We start from the raw sequence: 22,418 nt of genomic DNA, 5'->3' as shown, positions 1-22,418 counted from the left end.
AGATCGTATGAACTTGGCCTAATGTAGCCAAAGCACACTGTGGTTTCCGTAACATCAATAATGTTGCAAATTTTTGTATCTTGTTTGGGAGAGAATCGAAAATTAACATTCATCTCTGAGTGTCGCTTGCACTACCGTAATTGTATTTGAGAATTCATTTGATCAGTCGATGGGTTTAGAAATTATAAAATATCTATGAGATTAGAAATTAGGTATATGGCAGTAGTTGCCCTATTGAAAAACTTCGAAAAATACTAAATTTTATACAATTGATAGCAAATCTTCGTTTAGGTATTAAGGTGGTGGCGCCAGTAACCGACAAGCACCACTATTCGGCATCTTTTTTTAAATTCATGTCTAAAAAGATTTATGACAAAATTATCAATCATAGTAACACGTTTCTTTTTCGTGTGTTAATTACAGAGTGTTCATTATTGTGAATGTCGACTACTGGTTAGTTAATTAGTGGATTTTTTGTGTTCATTACTGGAGATTTAGAGAAATTCTAGTTTAGGTTTCTTTAGTAATAATTATAATACCTTTTTTATGAAACGTACTACAGCATAATAGTTGTTGGTAATTATATCTGTCAAGTACCCTAATCACTGTTGATATACCCATGCATGTTTAAAAACAAAAAGTTATTTCATATTTAAAGACACACTTACCTTAAAATGTCGATCATCGGCACCTACGTAGCAAAAACTGAAATTGTAACGTGCGTAAAAAAACTGAAATCGTTCAGAGACATGTCTCTGTAGCTATATACTATTCATTCCGTCGCCCTTGATAAATTAGTTTTGAAGGCAAAGTCCTTAATACCCAGGCTTTTAGGCACATCTGTTCATATTATCTGTCTATCCTGAAAGTCAAGGCACAGTGCGATCGCGAAGGGCGTGCCCTGCGCCCGCGGTCAGCGACCGGGTCGACGACCGACGCCGCCGCCGGCGCAGTTCACCGTCCCGCGTTCCCTTCACTCCCCGCTGCATCTTAAGCCGCTACCTCGGGAACAATATTGTGAACAACGGTGCCCTTTGTGCTTTTTGTTTCAGTATTCTACTACGATAAATTTTCCTTCAAAATGAGTCACTTATTTCCTTCATAATAATTAAATTCAACTTCATCCATAAAGCAATCTTCGAATATCGATAGCGAAAGGTTGTCTTTCTGAATTTATTAAACTGTGGAATTAAATTTGCCAAATTGTCATTTTTTATTGCACAAAAAATGAAACAAAATTTTTCTTTTCCAATTTGAAAATTTTTAAAATGTGTAACGAGGAAAATGCGTGATCCCCGCTATTCGTGAATATTTCAACCCTCATACCCGTCAAAGTCGTAAACAAATCACGTTTCTGTGCACACATTATTCTATTACTGGAAAATGCGGCAATACTAACAAGACCTCCAGTGGTAGGGTTTCCCTAGTACACCGAGAAAGTTGGAGAAGTTTACCCCTTGCACGAAGTACCAATGTAAACTGTAATGCTTAATTAATTTATTTATTCAATTTACATCACTACATTCATAGCGTAAGTTGTAGCGTGTAATAGTAAAGATAAGTTGTCTACCATTCTGTCTACCGCTGTTAATGTGTGCGTTGGTCTTTATACAGTAATTAGCTGGTGCCCGCGTCTTGGTCTGCGTAGAATAAGTAGTTCGAGTAGCCCTACTGTACTATACTAATTTTCATTTTATTATTTGTCCATACAAACTTTGACCTCGTTTAAGATTTATTTTTGTGACAAAAAGTAGTCTGCATGTAAGGTAATGTTAAATTATTAATGCGTTTATACAAAAAAAGAAAAATTTTATTTTATTTGTATTTATTTAAAACATCATAATATTCATTACAATCAAAACCTAGTCTTAATCTTAATTAATACGTTGTTGTAATTTTGCTTTGATAAAGGGCAGTATTGTAATTAGTAGTTAATTTAAATCTTTTCAGCAACTTGCTTTGTTAGATTATCGGTCAGTCATGTGCAACATGGGACAATTGGGAAATTTCATGAAGTACAAAACGTATGTACTTGTTATATCTAATTAAACTCCATATACTCGTATACAGGTACGTTCTGTTTTATTTAGAAGACGTTTCCGATAATGTCCAACAGGAAACAAAGGCGGAGACTGAAAAACAGAGATGTGCTGAAACTATAATATATAACAAATTGTCACCTTAACATGTTATATTTATTCACATTAGTTCCATGCAATTTTAATCTATTTTTACACCAGTTTACATTTTGACAACAATAATGACGGGAGTCTCCTTTTATATTAGTATTAAACATATGAAAAGACGATTATTTATAATCAATCCTGTATGTGATGAATAAGTTCCTATTTATTTTCAATTTTGTTTATCACTTAATGATTTTTCTTACTTGTAGTACCAATCTACCTACCTTAAAATTTGGAAAACACGTTGATTGTACTTTCTCGAAGCACGCACGTGTTTGTTCTTTAAAAACTTCTCTTATACTTTCCTGGAACGTTTAACTTCCGAGTTTTAAAGGCTTCTTCTTCAAGTTTTTTTTTCCAGTAAGTTTCTAAAGCAAACAAACATTTGAATTTTTCTTTCTCTACGAATTCTACTTGCCTTTTGATTAATTTTCTGTTATTGTTTATGCACGAATGTTTACAAACTGTGCCCTTTTTTTTGTCTGCAGGTTAGTTATACAATGATCTTTAGTTTACATGTTAGAACGAATTCCAGCGCGTGGGTTGTGAGACGCGAGGGGAGGACCCCCCACACCTCACCTCCTCAAATGTACGCTAGCGTCAAAAATCCTCGCCTTAAGAGGAACGATAGACTAATATGCATGATCATACTATAATAATATTACGTCCTGTCCGTTTTTCAATATTGCTAAAATAATGACTCTATTTACAACACAATAATATAACAAATAATCTCAGTACAGAGTACTAAAAAAACCGACCTCATAAGTACGTGGAATTACGTCTATTTGCTAAGTTTTATTGAAATATCCCCTAGTTCGCCAGTATATAGGACTTGACACTGGAGATAATAAAAATAGGTTCCCACTGCGACACTACACAAAGTATATTGAGAGAAAAACGCCTTGAATTGGAGAAATAGCAAAATCAACCATTAAAGTAATTGCTCCTAAATTAAAGTTAGGCGCTATTTATAAAAATGAATCTTGATGCGTGAACAGCCACCATTCGAGGTGGATGATTTTCTTCAAAATGAAATGGGACCACTATTTAAGTACCCCCTTTCCAACAAAAAAAGAATCATGAAAATCGGTTCATAAATATCGGAGTTATCGCGTAACATACATACAAAAAAAAAGAAAAAAAAGAACATAGTCGTATTGAGAACCTCCTCCTTTTTTGAAGTCGGTTAATAATAACAATGACAGAGTTCCGTAGCTGTTACGCAATTTTCCTTGGTTGCATTCCACTCTCGTAATAGATCTAATCTAGTTAACATTTTGTAAGATCTATAAAAAAAGCTATTTTAGAAAGTTTCACTATTGCCACGGAGATCGTTAAAGTAGACGGCCTCACACCAAGCTTACACATCGACAGATATTACTCCGTTGCACTGTAGGTGATATTTGAACAATAGTGTATAACTTGATGTGGTGTTGACTGTACTTTAACGGTCTCCGTAGCAATAATAAAATTTTCTATAAAAATCTAATTAAAAAAAATGATGATATGAATAATATAAATATAATCTTTATAATTTTCAATAAAAGTGCCAAGAAACTGATGAATATTTCTCATGATATTTTGTTTTGAATTTTAAACTACTTACTCCACGACACTCCGCGCATTGGTGTTGTGTATGCGCAAAGATCCCGGGTTCGTTTCCTGAGCCGGGAGAAATATTTGTATGGCCTACATTTATTTCTCTCGTGTTTGAGTTTAATTTGTGGTTGTCTATGTGTGTCCACGGCACCCGCGACACTGGATTTCCCTACTGCGGGGCTGTGAGTGTGTGCGTTTATTATTTTATTATTATTTTTCCCTAGCGTAAAAAAAATCTTTCCAATTCTATTTTTGGGTAAACTGTGGTATCTTCATATCAAATTTTATAACAGTTGGTGCATGAATAAAATGAAACTAAATAAGATTTTCTACTTTGACCATGGAATGCTTAAATTTTTTTTAAATTTCTGTCTCTCTCTTAGACGTAAAAGAAATCTTGGCATTTTGAAACACAGACCAAATATAAAAACTCGTGTGTGAACGGCGTCTAAGTTTCACGTTCTAATGGGAAAAAGTACGTTTGTATAAGTTCATATTATTATTACATTTTAACTGTGTCTCACCCATCTTTCACCGTACATAGTTATTGATTTTCGTACATACAGCCTTTCGTACGTTTTGGAATCCTGACTATCATCGTATATGAGGTGAAAGTGTCAAAATAAGTCAAACTTGTGATCAAAACTGCTTGTGTGATAGGGCCTTCGATTTACTTCGACACGGGTTAATTTCCAAGTAAGTTGCAAACTATTTTAGGTATGAATGTTATGAACACTCTTCTTTATAGCGACTGGTTAGTCCTGTATTATTAATGGATCATCAGATAAAGATTGTAACAAGGATCAATATTTATGAAAAAAATCTTAAAATTCCTATTCCTTATAAATAAAGTGTTTCGAATTGATAGAGCAAATTTATATGAAGACGCGGGAAAGTAGACCTTGACGTAAAAATTTTAATCGAATTGAGGATATAGTTAAAAAGGCCACAACAATAGCCTTAATAGCGCACACGACAACAATAAACGGGCGTATATCAAAATGGAACGACTTTAGTAGCAGTAGAACTCCTTGTGAAAGGGTTCGTCCTGGAAAGTTTTTTAACCTATTCACCCTCGTCTTGAAAAGGCCCAAGTTGTACCGTTCAGGCTACAAGTCTGCCTAATAAACAAGTGCTGCCTCTACATCTATTTCTACCGCCAGCAGTAAGTAAGCAGTAATGTGAACATTACTGCGTTTCGGCTTTGAAGGTTATGGGTGCTGGTGAAATTATAGGCACATGGGACTTGTCAACTTTATGTCTCAGGGTTATGTTATGGACAGGCGTGTCGCTTACCACCAGGCGCACGACTTGTTCGTTCCGTCATTTGGTATCATAGAAAAAGGGTGACAAGCGCAGTAACAGTGCACCTCAGATCTTTGCGATTTGAAGCTCTCAGTGGCATGCGGCACTGCGACTGTTATTTGTTGGATAGGCGTATGGATTACGACCAGGCGCACTTGTTCGTCCCGCCGTAATAAAAATAAGACTAGGTAAGAAATATGCACATACATTTCATTTCGAATGATTGATGAATGTAAAATTACCCATTACTGATTGCTTGTAGAAAAACATACTTTGAAGTACACTGAGATATTTATTTATTTAAATTCACCAACGCTTAATACATTCGGTTACAACAATATTTTACACACATTCGACGGGGTGTTACAGTTAAAATGCTTAACCAATTAATTACAGGTGAACATGCCATGATGAGAGTATGAAAGTTAAGACAATTATTATTAATTTACTGTTCTTTTTTTTACTGTACTTATATTACATATGTTTACTGTATTAACAAATTAAATTATAAAATAAATATAATATACATTACAAATAATATTCATTTATAAGTCAAAAACTGCAATATTGACTTCCTGAAGCGAGGCAATGAGACTGCGAAGATATCCATTTCAAGAGGTAGAGCATTGACGAGCCTGGCAAATCGAGCAAACGTAGAATTTGAACCGAGGATACTTTTGCGCAATGGGGGGTGAAAAAGATTTACGTGATATCTTGGTAGACGAGAGGGTATTTTAAACTGTATTTTAGAGAGAAGTTGCGGACTATTAATTTTATTATTAATTAGTTTATATAAGAATACTAGATCAAGCATTTCACGTCGCAAAGATAAAGGAGATATTTTGAAGAACTTGAGACGGGTGTCGTACGAGACACTCTTTTTACCCAAACCTCGTAAATAACTAAGATGCCATAAGAACCTTTTCAGAATTCGTTCTAACCTAAGAGAGTGAACCGCATAATGGGGCCTCCAAGCAATACTCCCATACTCTAAAATAGTCCTTACAAAACTATTATATAACAAAATTCTAGTAGATGGCCTTCTAAAGACTTTGCCAATTCGTATTATAAATCCCAGCATCCTAGATGCTTTTTTTATAATTTGTTCCATGTGAGGCAAAAATGTGAGTTTTTAATCAATTGTCACGCCCAAATCTCTAATACTGTCGACCTCCATGTAACACTATTGATATTGTATACAAACCTAAATGGGTTGTCTTTACGAGTAATTATAATAATAATAATAACGCACTCACTCAACATAGCCCCGCACTAGGGAAACCCTGTGTCGTGGGTGCCATGGATACACACATAGACAACCACAAATGACACCCAAACTCACGAGAGAAATAATTGTAGGCCATACAACTATTTCTCCCGGCCCGGGAATCGAACCTGGGACCTCTGCGTGGCAGTCCGGCATGGTAACCGTTGGGCCACAGAGGCAGTTGTAATTGGTATGTAGAAACACTTTGAGGGATTAAGAGACATACTCGTATTGTTATCCATGCACCACTGGCACAAACGGTCCAAGTCCCGCTCCAGAAGTTGTGCATCATCAGCTTTCTCTATAACTTTAACCAATTTTAAATCATCAGCATAGAAAAATGGAACAGAAAGCTGAATAACGTCAGGGATATCATTAATAAACATATTAAACAATACAGGTGCTAAATGCGACCCTTGAGGTATTCCAGAAGAAATGCCACACTTTTCTGAGGTATATCCATTAATAACCACATAAAAACTGCGCTCAGTTAAATATAATCGAATCCAGTTAAGCAGAGAACCACCCTTCAAACTTGTGCAATAATATCTCATGGGGCACTGAATCAAATGCTTTGCTGAAATCTGTGTAAATTGCGTCACTCTGCTGTTTATTATCAACAGCTAAGCTTAGAGTCTCAACAAAGTCTACAAGATTCTTTGTATAAAATGTCAAAATTTTTTGTTGGATATCGATACCTGTATCTGTGTCATCTACGTAGTGTTCATATTTACAGTACAAAAAGTGACATTTCTTGACCTGCTAAAATATCGGCTGTGAACTGACAACGTCAGTACTATCTTAGTTTTGACGATTTTACAGGATGAAGAAAAGAATTATTTGCATCATTTATACAGCATCTGGTTAAATAGAAATCGATTCTGAATTAAATGTATCTGAGATGGAATTTCTTGCAACACTCGCTGCTGAGTATGAAATAGTGTAAATGGTATTAAAATGTTAAATCTTTACAAAGTTGAGATAGTACCGGTTGCCAGTTCACACTCGATATACCAAGGTGTGAAATATATTTAAAATTTGTTATAACTTTAAAGAAATCCATTTTCTTTAAACACAAACATAAGTATGATAAATATAAACAATAGATTTTCAAACAATACGGTGACTAATAACCTTGAGTGCAGTTATCACCAGCGATAACTACACGTGCCGATTTGGTTAAAGCACTTTAATTGCTTGCTTAAGTAATGTAGTTTATATGAACTGTGATTGTGTGAGCTTTTGCCTGCGAATTCATCGGTTTTAACAGGGAACTTGACCGCGTTGAAACATTGTAATACTTAACTCTTTGTGTTCATCCCGTCATTGCTCTTCACAATGGTAATATTACGTAGTGTAGTCTGATAAGTATGATGCGGAGGTATCATACTTATCAGACCACAATATGTATGCATACATGTATTTATATATGTGTATGCATGTATTTATAATTTCCTTACATTGAATTAATTAACATATTAATGTGCAAAACTAAAACAGACGGCTGGTTGCTAATTAAAATAATTAAATTTATATAAATTAAGGACTAGAAGTAGAGGAAGTAAAATTTGGACTTCTACCAAATATTAAGGCGTATATCGTAAACGATTTCATTATCCATCTTACGTAGAACCGTGGTTATTATCATCATAAATTTGTCCATTGTTCACGTGCAGCGGCGCGGGCGCAGCGCAAGCGTAAAGCGTGGCGAAACCTTGATAAGAGAGTTCTCAAGTTCAAAGTCACATATTAAAATATTATTGTACTTGTTACGTCACCGCATTCCTACTACAATATGTGCTTATAAGCACGTATTACGATATGGATATTGAAATAAAGCCTATTCAAAATGTACCCTGTTCTGGAGTGCAGATACAAAGTATTGGCGATCAGAAATTGTGCACTAGTATTCACGAGAATTATAGCTTGAGCATTTGTTATTCGTAAATTTCAAAGATATTCTGTGTAAAATCCTTCGACAGGTCTGTTGTAGCGTACATCACACCCTTAGTAATAAAATAAAGAAAATCGAAAAGTAACATTTTTGGGTAACTGAAAATAGATTTAAAAATTAACGTAAGTACTTGGCATCAGTTAAATATGCCATTTGGCTTTTGTCAAACGTGACGACGTTCTGTTTGATATTAAATAAAGTATTTAAATCTATTTTGAGACTCAAAATTTTTTAAGGTTTGTTACTTTATTATTGATGGTGTGTTATGCTTTTATTGGTATAATATAACCTTTGAATATTATTCAAATAAGTAAAGGAATAAAAAGAAAAATACACTAAATAAAATTTATTTACTACAGGAAATAATAGAATTTGTGTATAAAATAAAATAATGGATATGAAATGACGTCAAACGAGATCAATGATCATTATAAGGCGTGTCGGGCTCTGATAATAGTGACAATCTCCTTTAGGCTTAGTTTACTTTACTGCAGAACAGAATGTACGCGAATTTTTAACCGACTTCAAAATAATCTCAGTACCGATTTTGGTGACTCTTTTTTTGTTGGAAAGAGAGTATGTACTTCAGTATTGGTCCCATTTAAATTTAAAATATTCCTCCTCTAACGGTGGTAAACTAGGTAATGAATCCGGTTTCCCGCACTTTCCGGTAACCGATTTCAATAAAACTTGACAAACGGATGTAATTCCACGAACTTTTGAGGTCATTTTTGTTTTATAAAAAAGATGTAAAAAAGTTACAATTATTAACCATAAAAGCAAATAACCATTGCATAATGAACTTTATTTCCATTGCGTAACATACAAACTAGATACGAGCCATTCCGTTCCACGGTAATTTAAATTGAGCCTTGTAGTAGCTCGTCGTTAACTAGCTGAGGAGAAGCAGCTTGCACGAGAACCGCTAAAAATGTGATCATTTTCTTCGCTCAATTAGTAGTGCACTCGAAGGCAACTTTTGTACGTACAGCATCATATTTTTCTTTTTCTATCTCGTTTCTCTAACCCTAAAGCTCATTTATATTGATTATAACATCAGTGAAATAAATAAATAGTCTTATGAATTGTGATTCCGCACAACTGGACGTCGAGGACACTGAATTAGCATGCTCTCGGGATAGATGTGATCGTGGTTCACTCACTTGTATATTCTACTCGCTTGCCATGAGTACATGCGAGCGATAGGCTTCCATCCTGAAAACAATTTTCCGATATACAAACTTTATTTAGTCGCTAAACTTGAAAGAAAGTTAAATGGTTCGAAAACTTTCTGTGTTCATACTTATTTGCCGTAGTGTATTGAGGTTCCACTAGAAACCCATAAGTTTGAAACAAGGAGTTTGAAGTAAAGAGCGCACGTTAAATTTTTCTTCATGAATGACGAACAAATTTGACTTAAGATTATTGTATAATACTTAAGTGCAAATAAATGTGACGTGGTGCGTTACATAGTAACAATGCAATGGCATAAGGGCTAAATTATTGTTAGTTTTTCTATACTTACCCTGTGTCGAAAACTTGATGAAATCCTAACTGTGCGGTGTTTCGTATGCACAACCCCAATAAATGCGTACCGAGAACCGAGAAGGATAGCGGGGAATACCAATACGCATTTAGTACTTGACTCACGTAGAGCATTCGCCAGACTAGCAATTTGTACAATGTGCCCATTGTGCCAGCGAATAGCGTATAGCGATTTGCTATACTTGTAGAAAAGACCTGAAACCGGAAATCAAAACAAAGGCCATTGACTACGAGAAATTAGATTTGATGATTCGAAATATCATCTTCGAGAATAGAGATAACAAAACAATATTGATACATTGCAACAGTACACTAACAGGAAAATTTGTTTCAAGCCTGCGTGTCAAGTATTTCTAAGTCGCATTTAAAAATATATGATACTTATATATTCCACCGCTCTTTTATTTAATGAAAACGTATCTTAACCTTGGCGCCTGTGCCAAAAACATCCCAAAGTACGGCGTGTTTTCCACTTCTTTGTTCGTTCTGAAGGACACAAACCTACGTCCATGGCCTATGGTTTGTTTCTTTCAAATCAAATATCTTTAATTTTACACCGATCATAAATACGAAGAATATTAATGTTATGTACATTATCATCAATATCAATATCAGTACAGAGTAGTAAAAAATCGACCTCAAAAGTACATGGAATTACATCTATTTGCCAAGTTTTACTGAAATGGGTTACCGGAAAGTGCGCAAACCCGGATTCATCCTCTAGTTCGCCACTATACGGAACTTGATACAGGAGATAACAAAAATCGGTTCTCATTCCTCGAAAATATGTTGAGAGAGAAAAACGCCTCGAATTGGAGAATAGCAAAATCAACCATTAAAATATTGCTCCTTATAGAAAAATTTAGACGCTATTTATAAAAATGAATCTTCGTGCGTGAACAGCCACCCTTAGAGGTGGATGATTTTCTTCAAAATAAAATGGGACCACTATGGAGGTAACCTCTTTCCAACAAAAAGAATCATCAAAATCGGTTCACAAATGGCGGAGTTATCGCGTAACATATATACATACTTAACTGCCTCTGTGGTCGAACGGTTACCATGCCGGACTGCCGTGTAGAGGTTCCAGGTTCGATTCCCGGGCCGGGAGAAATATTTGTATGGCCTACATTTATTTCTCTCGCGAGTTTGGGTGTAATTTGTGGTTGTCTATGTGTGTGTCCATGGCACCCGCGACACAGGGTTTCCTTTCCTATATCTATGGTGTTTCTTTAGTGTGGGGCTGTTTTGAGTGTGTGCGTTATTATTATTAATGAAGAAAGTGATCCTGAAACCAAGAGTAGAAGTCCCGTGTGTCAACCGCTTCGGCGCAGACGTACGGGGAGAAGGCGAAGGAAGTTCGCTGCTCGCCTGATCCCCTAGTGAGGCCAGCGGGCTCTGGACAGGGACTCCGGAGCCTGTATTGCACGGCCTAACTCGTCTGGGGGGCGGGTCGGAGGAAAACTGACCTGCCCCTCCGTTAGCGCGGGAGCCCCCACTTTTTCACACACTGATTTCCCCCCGTAAAAAAAAAGGTTTCCCTAGTGCGGGGCTATGTTGAGTGTGTGCGTTATTATTATTATACAAAAAAACTGTATGTTTTTGAGAACCTCCTCCTTTTTTTAAGTCGGTTAAAAGGGGAGCAAAAGGAATGGTCTAGCTTATGCTTATACTACAAATTAAGAACTAACAATGCAAGTGTTAAAGCAGTCCTTTAAAGGCCACTCATCCTATTGGGAGTTTTGCATTCCACTTTCTGGCACTTCCGAGGTCAGTCATTGGCACCCACCTCACGGATATACTATTAACTACGGCACGTGACGGCAGTTTCATTTTCAATCGAAATGCGAGATAAGCGCTAATTTATATGCTACGTGACGCCAGAGTAGAATTTTGGGCAACACTGGACTCTTTGAATTGAAATTGTTCTTAAGCTCATGACTATAGCTCCTTTATTACAAAGCGTGTATTTATAACGGTTATAATGGAGTGTATTACGTTTTTAAACGCAAAGATCTAAAATAACTACCGCTGCGTCCGTCAATCTTGAGACAAATTGACAAGTCACCAAAAAAGAAAAGTCAAGTGCCTGTAGTTTTACTAGTAGCCTTACAAAACCGGAACATGCTCTCACTGCTTTTGGGTTATAATAAGTATAGTTGCCGTATTTTTCTGGTCGAACTCTTTCACAAAGAGCTCTACTGTTACTAAAATTATTACATTAGTTATAATGTAAGAATTAAACGGAACAGGGGAGACCAACTTGAGTTGGGTTGTGCAGTGCGGTTGTGCGGCGACGCCCGTGCAATGTCAGTGCCAAGGTCGCGATAAGAGCCGTCATGCCGCGCGTTTAATTGCACATTCCGACGATATCGCGCGTTGCATCATCGCAACGTGATCCAACAAATGCACTGCCTCGTGGAGTTGTAACATTTCATTTTCCCAAGTAATTCCACTATCGCCATTCCGTATCCTGTCAACCCTTAATCTCATCGTCTTCATTTGCGAGCTATCCTTTGCGTCGTTGTACTCTCCCAATGGATTTCTTTCCAGTCACAGTGGTATACTTCTTTATCTCTTCCGTTATAGGCCAACATTTCGATGTCACATATGCCAGTCCAGCATGAGTCTACTATTGTCTCAATGTGAAGACTCCAAAAAGACATCTAAGCACATAATTTTTATTGACATTGGAATTAATGATCATAAAGTACTAGTAATGATCTATTACGATATTATAGGAAGTGAACCTGGTGCACCAAGTCCACCCATAGTGAGATGTAACCCTATGTGGATTATATGTTCCGTCCAAAAATCTAAAATCAACAATGCAGAACGATTAACAATCAATATACATTCGCCAAACATAATCCAAAGTAAATAATCGTGAAGTTTTGGTTTACGTGTCATTTATTTGAGCTACATATAGCATATTATAGAATGAAATTGTGCAGAACCCAAAAGAATTTATAATATATAAGTTCGGCACACTGTGTGTCTATCATCTTGTAATTGATTTTATGTGATTATGCAACACCTGCAAGCTTGATTCGGATGTGATAATCTGGTATTTCATTACCTTGCATTGCAATTAATGATGCATTTTCAATTTAACTGCGGTGAAGTCACTAAACGAATCAGGAATTAATATCCTCGCAGTCCATATTGTCCACATTGCAGTCCATATTGTCCACATTGTTAAATGCACACATATAGTTGCAGGTTTGTTTCAATGTAGATCTCTGTCTACTTGAGATGGATTTATTAATACAGGTCTTAGGATATTAAGCCCATAATTATAAATTCATGTCATTGCTATTGCGGGCTTGATGATACTAAGATCCATATTAATAAATCTAGAGATAGATTCTTCATAAAGCCACTAATACAGATTTCACTTGAACACATAATAATTTTAGAATGGTCAAAATTTCCTCTTATTATATTCGTACTACATTCTTCGGCTATAAACTTAGTCAGACTAAAGGCTCTTATGAAAGAGTTCATCTAGGGAAATACTGCCTATCTTACCTATTTCTGTTGCCAAGCAGTAATGTGAACATTACTACGTTCCAGTTTTGATATAGGTACAGGGTCAAGATCACGTCAAATTTGACACTTAAGATTTAAATCCAACTCAATGCCGCTTACGATACGAACGTTCCAAAGTACAAAGTGTCATGCTTGACGTGCTCTTAACTGTACATGAGTTATTCAAATTTAAATTCCTGCCTCCAGCATGGAAGAATTTAGATGAAATTTCGAAAATAAACAAGTAAATACAAATGTTTGTGTAATTTGTGATTACATTACATTTCATTCGTGCCATCGTGACGTCACTGAATGTTGTCAGGTTGCCAAATGGTCTTACAGGCAGGACGCGCTAAAGTCGCGAGATAAAGTTAATAATTGAAGCAAAAAAGTTAAGAATAAGCAACTGAAACCTGTGAACACAATCAATCTAAAGGAATGTAATCACAGTACTATTTTGTAAAGTCTAAACACGGGAAAAAAAATCACTACGCTGCGGCTCTAGATTGTAATTAATTCTTGGTAATTAAGTAATGTGCCAGACAACCATATCAATTGCTTTGTCTCAACCTATGGAATTCTGTGTACTATGAGTACTAGTGCAACGGAATTCCCTCTGGGGCACTTCCTTTGACACCCACGCTAGAACAAATTTAGAAAAGTTAATTTTCAAATTGGTCCTACCGGGAATCGAACCTGGGACCTTGGCATCCAGTGTCCACAGTGTAAGTAAACCGTTGGGCCACGGAGGTCGTCAGTAACGTGAGGGTCATATAACCCGATAGGTTAAAACCGAACTTGAGTTGTATTAATAAACAAGACAAAAAAAATATAATTTATTTTGTTACATATTATTTCAGAAACGCCGTTGATGGTCTGAAATTAATAAATAAGTTAGAATGGAGTTGAGTAACTCTACTTGCTAACGTAGGCATACTGCTTTCCTAACCTAAACTATACGCTTATCGATCATTTTACACACTTCAACAATGCTAATAATAATATAAACGAATAAGTTTGTGTTGATGGATTTATGTAACTTAATCACGACGAAGTTACTTCACGGATTTAGACTTTATTTGATTAGATTTACTAGGTGTGCCTTATTTAGGAAACATCCTGTATAACCTTTCAGAACTCAAACCAGATTTGGTCGAGCGTGTTACACTTTTAAATGTCAATCGTGCATGGGCATGTAAAATCGGGTCATATTCGACTTCATCATTCAGAATACATAAAAATATTTAATAGAATGGCGAGTGGCCCGTGAAGACGCGATCAACAGATGACAAAAATTCTTATACAATCGTTTATTATGGAAGAAACCGTTTTTATATCTAAGTACAGTAATTTTTTAGATTCAAATGAAAATGGTTGTGACACTATTCATCCAATATTACTTAGTTAATGTTTACAACATCATGTATGCTTTGAAATTGTGAACCTTGAAACTCTTATAATTTCCGGACTAGTCATCAAACAGGTGCTCAAAGTTCAAGTGACTGAAGAATAACTGACGAATTAAATGCTTCGGTGGCTTTGTGGTCGGTTCTGTGGTTAAACTTTGCGAAATGCCAATGTCCATCAACGTCTTGTACTCCTCATTTTAAATTAATGCCTACAGCACACAGCTTTACATTTAAGATTAAAATTAACTCTAAGCTGCTTACGGACAGTCCAAACTCCAGAGTGGAATGTCCAGTGTGCTTTGACCGATGTACCTAGTATCAAGTTTTTAGGTTTTATCAAAGAATGAAAATGAAGCTTTTGTTTCGGTTCATAAGTCACGTGCCAGCGTTAGTCAACTGCCACCATGTGATCTGGGCCCTGGTTTTAATTCCGATCGGAATCGACCCGATCTGGTAGCCCAAATGCAATATTATACGTCTCGACTCGGAAAAGACGCAGTTTCCGATCGGGAGAAGCAATCAAAATCATGCTGCTTAGCGATGCGCGATTGTGAATGATTTCAATATTCGACACGTTAGTAATCGCTAATCCTGTCATTCGAATGTCAAATTAGTAACCTACTAATTTTCGTATTCGAGTGATTTGAATGATCATTCATTACTAATTAGTAGTATTAATCCATAGATACCATAGAGCATTGCTCGTGATCATCTAGCCCTCCCTGACATATGGTAAACACTGTAAACGTGACGGGGACAGGGATATTTTGTGGTATGTACATGATGAATTAGGTGTTCCGATATAATAATCATTCGACTCGTGCACCCAACCGACTATAAGGCATTCGGTATTGATAAATCATTCAACTCGAGTCGAATGATTGTGCTTGGATTCGACTTATTCGAATGATTTGCCCATTCGAATGATTAGTATTAGTATCATTGAAAGTCGCGCATCGCTAATACTGCTGTCTTCTTATCGGGTCGATGGCATACGCTGTATTATTGTGTACCAGAAGTTATTGCCGCTACCTGTTTCACTAGTACTAGCCGCCATGCTGAAGTGTGGGATATGTTTGCTTTCGTGAATGTGATGAAACTAATAACCAATCGGCGTGTCTCATTCGCCGATTTTGGCTCAGGGTGCACCAGATGTACAGAGGACATGAATATTGCGAAGAGACTGCTTTTGTGCACCCGATGCGGCCAGTGGGTTGATTCGGAACCTTAAGATAACTCAGTTGTCGTCCGATTCGATTTGATATCGTACGATTTCTTTTCATTTTTATTCGCTACACCCGAATCGAACGTCTCAAATCACCTCACACTCGTACGATTACTCGAACTTCTCGACCGGCAATGGCTACAAACGTTATTCAGAACGCAGTTATCGAATGAAAGTTACCGAACGTCCTATTGTTTACACAGCAAGAATGTAATATGGAAATATTATTTTAAATAAAATCTGGATTTTGTTCAATTTTATTAATGTATTTTAATGTGAGACTAATGCATTCCTATATTTTAGGACTTTAAAGTCTTAAAAATGTATATAAAAGGATTTTCATTTTTCTTATAATTTATTTCACCGTTTAACTCCGTAAGCGCTGTTGGATAACGATATCGTATCTGAATCCGAATCGCACGTTTAACTCAAATATTTTGAATAGCTCGGAAAACGCACTTCGACTCGAGAACGATATCCAATCCAACGATTCGGTTAAAATATCGAAAAGTTTTGAATCGGGGCCCTTTAGAGACCCCGAAACGTTGGTTTGTTTGAAAAATAAATATACACCATTTCAGATCCGTAAAAAGTGTAATTTCCAATGTACCGAGCATATTTTACGCTTACGCTTGTGATTGTAATAAAATATACATTTGATTTAGTACATTTATTTCCGACTGTCTGGTACGCCCATTGTACACAATAAAACAATCGATTGGCGTAACATGAAAGGTTACCTAACCACCTAACTAAAACTACGATATGCAACGTTCCATAGTCCGTGACGAATGACGGCCTTGGCAATGACACGGCGCGGGCGTATAAACGCGATAAAGATGCAGGTTCAATTAACATTGCATCACCTGGTAAAGAAACTTACTCTTTGACTCTTATGAAGAATATCATAACATACCTTTATTTTGTTATTCAAGGAATTTCATGACGAACGAGTGAATTGAATATTACATTGACTCGTTTTGCTCGCGTTTTTTTAGAATCATTTATAGGAAAAAAATTGTGCAGATAGATCCTTTTTTAAAATTCCATTCTATTCCTGTAAAACACTGTTCTGAATTAGGCGCTTTACGCCTGCAGAGATGAAATTGAGAATCGAAACGACTGACATGTCGTATGTTATTGTCGGCTGATGTAAGACAATATTCGTGTATGTTTTAACAGTATAACTGTAATATTTAGTATTTAGAAAAGAATCTTTGCTATTGCAAACCGGTACACACAACATTATTTTATTTTAAACATAAATCAATACAACAAGATGATCATGATTCACGTTTTATGCTCTATTGTACTTTAACGTTCAATCTTTGTTTATGTCAATACCGATACTGATATGCTCAGATAGGGTAAAGTATGAAGGACCACATTTCTTATATTTTCATTATTTGATTAATATACGTCCCAGATGTGAAACGTATAATTGGCTTGATCGCGATGATGATGACGATTAATATAGTATAAACTAATAATTTTAGTTTAGCGAATGTCGTGGTAGATCTTAATAAAAATGTTTTTTTTTGTTATGTAAATTCCATTAGTACCACATTGTCAATAATAATGCAGAAAATTACAATTCAAATATATCGAAGTAAACGGCAGATATCTAAATGCGGCCTCACACGGTCTTCACTGAGTTTCTCGCATAGACGAACCCGAATAGCCACACATTGGCCCCGCCCTTTTTATATTCATATTTACTCAATTACAGATTGGCAACCCACCACCGCCGCACTCCTGTCTCGCACACTTTTCGCTATGCATTGATCGATTCCCCGCTACGGATGCATCTGCATTACCACAGACTAGCTCGTGTGTGATGATCAATAGAGTTACAGACTCGAAGGAAGGCCACCTTGAATTCTTGTGACGTTTACTGTGTCATAAAATAGCTCATCAAACATGACATGTTGGTGATTCAAAACCACCTTATATCGCAGAATAGTGTACAATTCGTGAACAAGTTCCCAAACCCGTTCTGGCTCCGTAACCGGGTCAGAGCCGGTTCATACGCAAACGCAGTATTATTAAATATAAAGGAAATAATAAGTAGGTAGTTTTGTGTCCTTGTGTTGTTTTATGACGTTGTAAAATATTTAAATATTTTTATTTTATTAACATTGTTCATTAGTAATTAAATATTTTTATTCTAATTCTAACAAGCAGGAAAATAGATTCTTTTTTATGGTATTGTCATTTTGTTAAAATAACACAAATTAGCGTTTTTCTTGTTACAAAAAGCGATAATAAATTTTTTATGTCGTAATAAAATCCTTATAGATTTTATAGCGTATATGTTTTAGGATAAAAATAAAGACGGTACTTAAGTAAATAAAACAGAGTACCTAAATCCCTTTGGTCATAATAAAAAAAAGTCGAAACTCGTTTATGAATTTTCACAAAAAAAAAAACTAGTAAACAAGTACTTTGCTAAAAATGTATTTATAATAAGAAGAGAAGAGATGTGTGGAGACTTGTTTAGCATTGGGTCGATAATGTGACGTGATGATGTCAAGATGTTAAAATAAGACTAAAATATACTGGAAGCACTTTACAATACTTGCTGTTATATTATCAAACTAATAAAAGCTTGCTAGTTAAAGTCGGTTTATTAAAAAAAACCATGAATCGTTTCGTTTTGTTCTTAATTTCTTGAACCAGGAGGCTTGATCAGGACAGCTTAATACGAAGTACTGGAAATAGGCATTTTCGTAAATTTTGGATTTTTCTGGCGTTTCACAATTTGCGGCTCCTGAAACTCATTTTAAGCGCAAGTTCCAGGAAGCCATACCAAACTTGCCGATTAACCCGGTTCTCTGGTTTGGTGTAACCCGATTCAGAGCACACTCATATTACAAGTCAAGCTTCAATCACATAGATCCAAACAAAATTTCCAGTTGAACATTTAAATAGACGTCTTTAAAAGCAAACATAAAACGAGTAGCAATTAACTGCAAATCATTTGCATGTATATTACGTAAATGACATTGCGAAGATTGCGTGATGGTCCGCTATTACTAACTCTACTTAGATATGTATTTGCGTCAGTAAAATACTCATGCATTACTCAATGGATGTACGGATTTATAGCATATCATATATAACGTTTAATGTAGCCGTAGTCGTTGGCAATTGTAGTTTTAAAACTTGCTGCGCGGTGTTCATATTCAGAATAATTTTATTTCAAATAAAATCGTCAAACATCCCCGGTAACCTAACGGTTTATACTGTAGGCATAGGATGAGGAGGTCCCGGGTTCGGTACACGGTAGGACCAAATTGGGATAGATTTTTCTAAACTGGTTCTAGTCGGGGTGTTCTGGGAAGTGCCTCAGAGTGAATTCCGTTGCTCTTTGTAATCATTGCATGGAATTCTCTAGTTTAAGACCGTGCAATTGGCGTGGTTCTCTATCACAATATCATTATTATTATTAATTTCGTTTTGTGATTTAGCTCATTGAAAATTGTGTAATTTTATCTACGTCAACTTTATTGCACACGAACTGTACAAATGGCAGATTTAATGCCATAAGGCATTCTCTACCGGTCAACCGGAGAGCTGGGTTAAGAAAAATGTATAAACGGTGCTTGTCAAAGCTAAAATTAAATATAGGTTTAAATTTTATAAATAACTGTGATATCATAACATACAAATACAATACATGACTATATCCATGTAAACAATCTTTAAACGTTGTAGTTATATAATACGCAAAAAATATAGAACAATGTCTGACTAATGGGATGCAGATGAAGGAAGACTCCAAATTGAGATTTTGAGCGTTTCAGAGTCGTGCTACCTGAAGACTGAAAGAGTTCGAATCAAAACCAGTATGATTATAAGGGGTGAAAAGAGACAATTTGCCATCTGAGCTAAGGTTGCGATTATGGGATGTACATATCCAAATGTTGAAAATGACATTTCAAATATGCAGATGCAATATGGAGGGAACCTTCAAATGCAGATGCTGGCTAATTGTGAACCATTGCAGCTATTTGCGATATGAGGAAACGCAATAAAATTTTCGAAGTCCTTAAATGAAACAATGAAAGGAATGAATATGGATAGATTGACGGCACAAATTTATAGAGTTAATGTGGATGGAGGCGTGGCGAGGGCAGACCTCGGCGTACATATCTGGATTCGATTCGGTTTTAAAAAGGTCGGGTTAAAAGTATCAAAAATGAACGGTCATGTATGAACAGGCTAATGGGAGTGGAGGAAGCGAAGGAGGTTTGTCAGGAATGTACCAGGTGGCGGTCAATTAATTCTGTCTATCCCAGAGGAAGATGTAAATGAAACAAAAGCAACCATTGTGCAAGCTATCCATTTTGTTGAGAACTTCCTGGGTGATATGAGCATAAGATCAGCAGTTTTGAATATATAGTTATTATATTCACACATTTAATCAAAACCCTTAATACTACCACCTATTACAAAAGTTGGACGCAATCTGCTTCAATCCCACTTTGACCGTGTAGTCAATGTCTTGGAGTTGTCCCCAAAACACGATTCTAGGCCGCAATGTACGGCTCCCGGCGTACATCTCGAGTCCAACTTTTTGCCTCTTACTGGGATTTTTAGTATAAGGCCGTTTACACTACGTTTCTAACTTGTGGATTGACATGATCATGATCTGCACCTTTACTATCACATGAATCCTGAACGTTTGCACGTTCGAGCGTACCTACCATCCGTCTTTGTTAATTGGCCGTCACGAGTGTCATACCCTGCGTCGCCAATAGAGGAACGTGTTTTGAATCATATAACTGCTTTACTTTCAAGGTCAGTTGTGTTTGCTTGTTATATGGGCTTGAGGAAAACGTGAACAAAGTTTTTTAAATACCAAAGTCGTAGTAGAAACGTTTTCAAACAGACATCTTGTTTATTTTTCGAAAATAATTCGAGTATATAGTTTCCCATTATTGACAGTGTTTCTTGTCATGTCTTTGATCTAAATAGCACATAATATTATTTATCAGAATTTCGTGAACCCACATTAATACAATTATACCTGTTTTCCACAATACTATTGTGACATTAATTTAAAAGTAAGTCAGTATTTTTTAATTAAAACTTGTTATGTTAATAGAATTCCTCGGTTTTCCTCGTAAACAAAGCAATATAATGTATTCCTTCATTAAATTAAACACTTTCTATAGAATTACGCATCGTTGATTACAATTCGCGAGACACTTACTATCAAGCAGACACATTATGGAGACACAGAACATGTCATGGAGGCAGTATTTTATCTTCAGTTAAAGTCATATTTTTAGGGGTAACATGTACAGTGATAAGATAATACGATTGCCTACTTCTTAAGTTATCTTTTTTCATACTAACTAGTATTACCACTATTAGGGTTCGAAGTGGTAATTATCGTTGATTATTATCATGATAATTTATACGATCATTGTCTTGATAAGTATACTTTGATATTCATAAAATTAATGAGAACAATAAAATATTACCGCTGGCAATGTCGTGCTATATGTTTATATCAGAGACGTATCCAAACGTGTCCAATCTCAATTTAATCGCCACAAATCAAATCGTTTTTCTAAAGATTTTTCTTTGTGTTTTCTCACTGTTTATCATTCTTATTCAAAAAGTAAAAAGACAACTATGATTTAGCTTGGATAATTATAGAATTTAATTATATCGTATAATAATAGAGAAAATAAATATCTTGATAATTGGAAATGAAACAAACCAACGTTTCGGGCTTTCTACAGGTCCCATGGTCACGGTTGATTAAGTTGGTAAAGTTATCAACCACTTATGTCTAATATTAATGCAAACCACCTTATTTTTCACTATAGTTACAAAAGTTGTTAATTAATCTTGATAATATCGAACCCTGATCAGTAACATACTTAGTTAATTATTACAAACACAGACCACATAAATTACTTTCTTCCGTGATTACAAACAACCATATGCACTTTAGTTGCCTTATTGATTTTACACACATGCAAATGTGAAAAAATAAGCAGAACATTTACATTTTTCTTTATACTTACATTCAGGTGGTCGTTACATTGAAGTTTCTTTTTACCCAAAGAAAACTTATTGTGAACTATCAATACCGCTGTAGTTTAACTCTATCGCCCACAGTTTTGTTTGTCGCACAATGGCGTGGCTTTGTCTTTGCCAAGGTCGCAATGATTCACTGCTTCACCGTCTGTATCAACAATTTTAAATTTGCACTTGTTAAAACCTCCATTCTTTATATTCAACCGTGTTTTCCTCTTGCTGAACGTTATGTTAAACGTCATCAAGTAATTTGCAATAGTTAGAGGATAAGGGTTTTATCTCAAGGTTAGTGCTCAACACGAGTTTAAAATTGTCGAGTTAAGTCGTGCGTGAAATT

The 22,418-nt window shown here is 35.8% G+C and overlaps 1 protein-coding gene and 1 long non-coding RNA gene across 3 annotated transcripts in view; one reads left to right on the top strand and one right to left on the bottom strand.

The window, feature by feature from the left end:
- The window catches only part of LOC113239293 (probable GPI-anchored adhesin-like protein PGA55), a 168,999-nt gene that overhangs the window by 25,058 nt on the left and 121,523 nt on the right, over positions 1–22,418 (top strand). The gene's annotated exons all lie outside the window — the stretch shown is intronic.
- LOC113239638 overlaps positions 9,147–22,418 on the bottom strand; it is a 70,921-nt gene continuing 57,649 nt past the window's right edge. For both annotated transcript variants that reach the window (XR_003311201.1, XR_003311200.1), the window contains exons 2-3: positions 9,840–10,054; positions 9,147–9,529 (exon numbers count right to left, since the gene is read on the bottom strand). This is a non-coding gene — a long non-coding RNA (uncharacterized LOC113239638). The remainder of the gene's footprint in view (positions 9,530–9,839; positions 10,055–22,418) is intronic.

The sequence above is a fragment of the Hyposmocoma kahamanoa genome, unplaced genomic scaffold (genome assembly GCF_003589595.1).
Source record: "Hyposmocoma kahamanoa isolate Upper Pololo Valley unplaced genomic scaffold, ASM358959v1 114, whole genome shotgun sequence".
NCBI lineage: Eukaryota > Metazoa > Arthropoda > Insecta > Lepidoptera > Cosmopterigidae > Hyposmocoma > Hyposmocoma kahamanoa.
The sequence above is the reverse complement of the archived record's forward strand: the minus strand, read 5'-3'. Positions and strand labels throughout refer to the sequence as shown.